This window comes from Choloepus didactylus, chromosome 3, assembly GCF_015220235.1.
Source record: "Choloepus didactylus isolate mChoDid1 chromosome 3, mChoDid1.pri, whole genome shotgun sequence".
Taxonomy (NCBI): Eukaryota; Metazoa; Chordata; class Mammalia; order Pilosa; family Megalonychidae; genus Choloepus; species Choloepus didactylus.
Genome location: NC_051309.1, coordinates 212,158,878 through 212,164,789, shown reverse-complemented (window position 1 = coordinate 212,164,789; position 5,912 = coordinate 212,158,878). Strand labels below are relative to the sequence as shown.

Sequence of the window (5,912 nt, the reverse complement as noted above, 5' to 3'; positions counted from 1 at the left end):
TCCTTGCACCATTTGTTGAAAAGACTATTCTTTCTCAACCTAATGGACTTGGCAACCTTGTCAAAAATCAATTGGCCATAGATGTGATGGTCTATTTCTGAACTTTCATTTCAATTCCATTGGTCAATATAGCTTTCCTTATGCCAGTACCATGCTGTTTTGACCCCTGTAGCTTAGTAATATGCTTTAAAATCAGGAAATGTGAGTCCTCCAAATTCATTCTTCTTTCTCAAAATGTTTTTGGCTATTCAGGGCCCTTTAATCTTCCAAATAAATTTGACAATTGGCTTTTCCATTTCTGCAAAATAGGCTGTTGGAATTTTGATTGGGATTGCATTGAAACTGTAAGTTCTTTTGGGTAGCACTGACATCTTAACAATATTTAGTCTTCAAATCCGTAAGCACAGACTGTCCCTCCATTTATTTATCTTTAAATGCTGCCAGTTAAATGTGATAGTCTACCATTTGTAAAATGCTTCCAATTTCATAAATGTTAAATATGCAAATAAATGTGTACTTTAGAATGAAATACAATAGCTAATAAGCCTACATTCTCTCATTTTTAAAATGATATGGATGAGTATTGTCAATTTCACAGAAATCAATAGCACTTCACAGTTTTAGACAAGTTGGGCATCTTCTCTCCCTACTGAGACATATACACCTAGTCTCCTCTCTTCCCCTCAGCCTTCCTAAATGTGCCTGTTTGTGCCATTTTCTGCCCTTGCTATTTCTCCCTTGTCCTACTTTCTTACACGGGTTTCTTGATGACTGCTTTTGGTGGAAACAGAGCACAGTGAACAAAGTCTTGGCTGAAGAATTTGATGAGGGGAAGGAACACGGAATTGGGAGAGAGAGAAGTTGGTTTGATCTCAGCTCACATTTATTAGCTTGCCTTTGGCTACAGGTAACAGAAAACCCAAGACAAGACAGCATAAACAGTAAATTTCTTAAATGTATTTCACATGGCATGAAATCTGAAGTTTGAGCATCTCCTCTCAAAGGCTGGTTACTTGTGACTTGGTTGTTATCAGGGACCCAGCTACTTTTCAGCCTTCTCCTCTGTCATCCTCAGCAGGTGAACTGGCTCCTCTTGAGTTCCTGAGACTGCTCTTGATGTCTTTTTATTTACTTGATGACTTTTTTTTTCAGTATCCAAAACTCTAGTGAGCAGTTTGTGTGTTTCGGCAGTCAGTGGAGCATGAGAAAACTTGGAGTATTCTCCCCGATAACATTTTGTTCCTGTATAGTAAAACTTGCATGGATATTCACTATGCAAATACAGACAGTTTTCACCTCTGGTACAATATCCCTGTACATAAAACTTAGACATTTCCTTTTTCTTCTCTATCTCTGCATCATGATCAAATTTACAGTGGTCACCTTTAATACATTTCCTTTCAAGAAAATATTTACAATGCTGTTTTCCTTTGTGTTCTACTGCATGTTGGTTGATGAATCCCTGGCTCATTTTCACACCCTGCTCCTTAGATTTATCATCCTGGTCCCATTAGCCAGTTTTACACAGGAAAGCACTTGATCCTTTTTTTTTCCAGTATCAGCCCATTTTCACTTCGTTTTCTTCTGTTTACTATGCTTGTGACCAGCTTTATGATTTTTATTTTTTTAACAGCTTTCTGGGTATCTCTCACCCCTCCTTTCTTCATAGATCCTTCAGGAATTGGTAGGAACTGAGTAGTATTTGCCATTTCTTTAGCTTATATATACTGTTTAAGTTCTTCAGCAAAATTATCCTCTGATTCCTGACTGCAGATATCATCATCACAATATACATCACAGTCCTCACTTCTTGACTTTCTATGTAGCCAACTCTTCTGTGATGTTGCAGAGTTTCTCGAGTGCCTTTTTGGGAATCTGCTCACACTCCACACTCACTTCCAATTTTCATTCTCTTCTTGTGTTTCTTCAACTTCTGCGTCATCTATTTCATCATCGATTCCAGACGGGGGTCTCCTCTTGTGAGCCTCGGGGCTGTCACCTCAAGGTAATGGCTGGAGCACGAGGCCTAGGCTCCAGCGCTGCCCTGACCCATCCTGCACACAGGCCACCAGAATAGCCCATTTTTTGATCAGACTTTTTCTTCATCTGATTCTTGCCTTGAATTTGAGGTACAATTTTTAAGACTACACTTTTTGTTCAATTATTTCACCTCTAGGAGAAAGCTTCCTTTCCTCTGTTCCTTCTCCAGGAATCTTGTTCTGTTCTGTTTGTTTTTATTTTGCCTCTAAGTTTTTCTACTCTCCTTTCATTGGCTCCTGCTGTCTTTGCCTGGAGAGCAAATTCTGGGAGGTGGTTCACCCCAGAGAGGACTTTCCCAAGTCAGTGTTTCCCAGCCAAAGCAGGGCCAGGAACCCATGAAGGGGGTGCAGACCAGCTCCAAAGTGCCCTGGGGAAGGGATCAGGAAGGGCACCTTAAGCCTCTCTGACAGCTCCCCAGGGCTGTGCTTTCCTGGCTGCCCAGCAAATGCAGCCCTTCAGCTAACTCTTCTCTGCAGCCCTGAGAAAGCACTGTGCCTTTAAAGCTCCACCACCTCCTCCCCTCTCTAGGGAGGGTTGAAGCAGTAGCTCAGAGCTGGACCCTGCGATCTGAATTCGCTAATCAAAAACTGTAATCAGTGATTTGCTGTGACCACCTCTGTTCTTGGGAAAGAGAATTTTTATGCCCCTTTCTGTCACCAGAGAGCTGGCCAGGGACTGGACCCCAAGGGGGCCTTCCAAGAGAGTGGGGGATGGATGCCGGCAGCCACTGCATGGAGAGAGCAAATCACTGTTCTTTACCTAGTTGATCAGCCTCTTTCTCCTGCTCTTCCCTGGATGCTGTGCAGTGTTCCTTTGGCCTCTGGAGCCCCAGAACAGTTGTTTCAGACAGTTCCTGCCTCTTTAATAGAAGGACTATTATTTTGGTAGAAGGAACTGGATCCTGAGCTCTCTCCTCTGTCATCCAAAGTAACTTTTACACACACTGGGAAACCAAAAAATTCCTGTGACTTGCCTTATTGCAGTATTTGCTTTATTGCTATGGTCTGGGACAAGTCTGCAATATCTCCAAGGTATGCCTATAAAGACTTTGGCAGTGTTATTTTAGGACTATTTTACATTACATGTTTATTACTCTTTAAGTACTGATTTTGAACATGTAGTCATTAATGCTAATTATTTTACTTAATTTTTGTGCCAAGAGTTCTGGCTTTTGGCTCCAATTTTTTTTGAATGTAACCTAAATATTACTTGGGGCCACCTTGCCATTCTTATCTTGGTACAACTAGACTCTAATTCTTATGTGAGAGTGTGGAACAGTTCAGAGTTCTCCCCACAACTTCTACATCTTCCTTTTAATTTCTTCTGCCTCTATTCTGAGCCTTCAACTGTTCCACCTTGCATCAAATTCAGACATAAAGCTAGACCTAGAGCTATGCCTTTTCTCTATTTTGCACAAATGGTCCAATCCTTCTCAGGGCTTTGTGACACTTAACTGAAGATGTGAGGTGTCATGGGGAAGACTCCCATTACGTACGACACACAAGTCTCTTTGCTAATACTTCCCCAAGAACATTGGCCAGATAAACAACCTTTCCTGCTACATGTTGACTCTGCCATGACCCCGACATCTTGGTCCCCACTGTTCATTCTTTCTCCAGTTGGGGAGCAATTCCATCAGGCCAGTCTGTCCTACCCAATCCCCAGAATTCTGGTTGTAAGAAATAGCACAAACATATGAATATTTACCATTTTGGTTGATTTGAACAGAACTGGCTACATTTTGATAAACCATTCAAATATACTTATTCAGTTAATGTAGAATTATGGAACTTTTAAGCAAGATATAGCTTCAAAGGATGGAGTCCAGTTCCCTCCTTTTGCACTGTGAGACAGCAGGGCCAAGAGAACCAATATTCCCAGCCTGTGTTGACTGCTTAGGGCCAGAGTGTTGCACAAAATTCTGAGTTCATGGCTCCCAATACCTCTGCTTTGCATTGCCAGACAAAATCAGGAGCACTGTCACCACCACAGAGAAAACAGAAAGCCTCCTCCATATTCCCCAGGACACCTAATATTGTTTCGTCAGAAGGAGCCAAGACCAGAAGATCCAGATAAAGAGGGGATTTAGGCCCTAAAGTATCCAAGAAAAAAAGAAGAAAAAAAAAAAAAAAAAGAAATTAAAAGGAGATGAGTTTTCAAATACCAGAAAAAAAAGAAGAGTAAACTATTTCCTTCTGTGACCTCCACTCTTCTGATTATCTCATAAATCTGTGATCAGAAGGGACCTCAATTTGGGGTACCTGACATGGGAAATCCAATTTTGAAGATTTGTTCCAGGAGTTGCCCTCTGACTTTTGTGCAATCTTTGGGAATTAACTTAACCTTTCTGTGACCTGACCCCCTCTGTAAAAGGGAAATAAAATTACTCGCCTTTGTACAATGCCTTTTAAAAATCTATGAGATTCCCAGGGGGAAGTTGTGTTTTAGTCTAAGGGGAAAATGATACTTTGCCCCTTCAACAACTCTTAGATAGTCATCTGAGATAAACAACCTAATTAAGTTTGTGTGTGTGTGTGTGTGTGCGCGTGTGTGTGTGTGTGGAGTTCTTTCCAGTTGAACAAAACGTAATTACCCCAAGAATGTTTTACCCTTAACTTTTGAAAAGTCTTTATTTCATTTTGTGATGTTAAAGATCATGCCTCATAGGAAAAATTGCCCTTGGAGAATGAAATTTGAAGTTACAGACAAGTTTCGGCAACCCCTATGCTTGTAGTTCTGAAGTGTACCTGGAACCACTCTCTCTTCTGTGTGCCTAATGTCAGGTTCTTCCTGGCTACTGACATCTAGTCCTGTGAGTTAGGGAGTTTTTGCTTATTTACCAATCAATATATCAATATGCTCATGGCTTCTGATTCTCTAGCATCAGCTCTGATCTCCCCATTGCACTTTATTCTTGGATTCTAACTCCCTGCTGCATCTCCACTTGAATATTCCTGGCCAGCTCCATCTCACCATGTCCTGAATGGAGCTCATTATTACCTTCCCTTTTCCCCACATGAAGTACTCTTCCTATGTGCTCTGCCCCGGTTAATCATCCAACCCCAACTTCCATTCCAGACTATTCCCTTCTCACCCAGCATTTTCACTCCATCAGGAAGTCTTATCAATATGTCTAAACACTTTCTCCTCCTCTTCTCTATATCACTGTCCTACTTTGGCCTATTATCATCTTTCATTTGAACTATTGCTACCTACTGATTCAATATTTATTAAGGAAATAAGAAATGCCAGGCACTATTCTAGTAACTTGGGATATAATCAGTCAGCAAATATACACAGATCCTTGGCCTGTTGGAGTTTATACTCTGGTGGAGGGGAAGGGGAGGCAGACAATAAAAACATAATAAATGAGTAAATAACATAATAAATAGATAATATAATACATACTATGGAAAAAGAATAAGGTAGGAGGGGTAGAGAGACTGCACTTTTATCATTTTAAATAGGATAGTTAGAGTAAGCCTCTTTGAGAAGATAATATTTGAGCAAAGAGAGGAAGGAGGCAAGCCATGCAGGTATCTGGGGAAAGTATTTAAGGTGAAAGGAAAGGTCCATATATAGGAGCAGGACTGGTGTGTTCAAGAAACAGCAGGAGGAAACAGTGATGGGAGAAAGGAAGATAGGGGGAGGGTTGTCAGAAACAAGATCTCAGTCCATTGCACAAAGTGCAGTGCTTTCTGAGGTGACATGAGGAGTCATTGTTGGGTTTTGAGCCTGAGAGTAAAGAGATCTGATTTATGGTTTAAGAGGATCACTGTGGTTGTTGCATTGAGAACAGATTTAGGGAACCAGAATAGAAACGGGGAAACCAGTCAGGAGGCAGTAGCAGTAATGTAGGGGAGAGATGCTGG

The 5,912-nt window shown here is 41.1% G+C and overlaps 1 pseudogene; it reads right to left on the bottom strand.

Annotated features, from left to right (window-relative positions):
- Positions 1 to 1,042: 1,042 nt before the first annotated feature.
- Positions 1,043 to 3,629, bottom strand: LOC119530637 (annotated as a pseudogene).
- Positions 3,630 to 5,912: the final 2,283 nt, after the last annotated feature.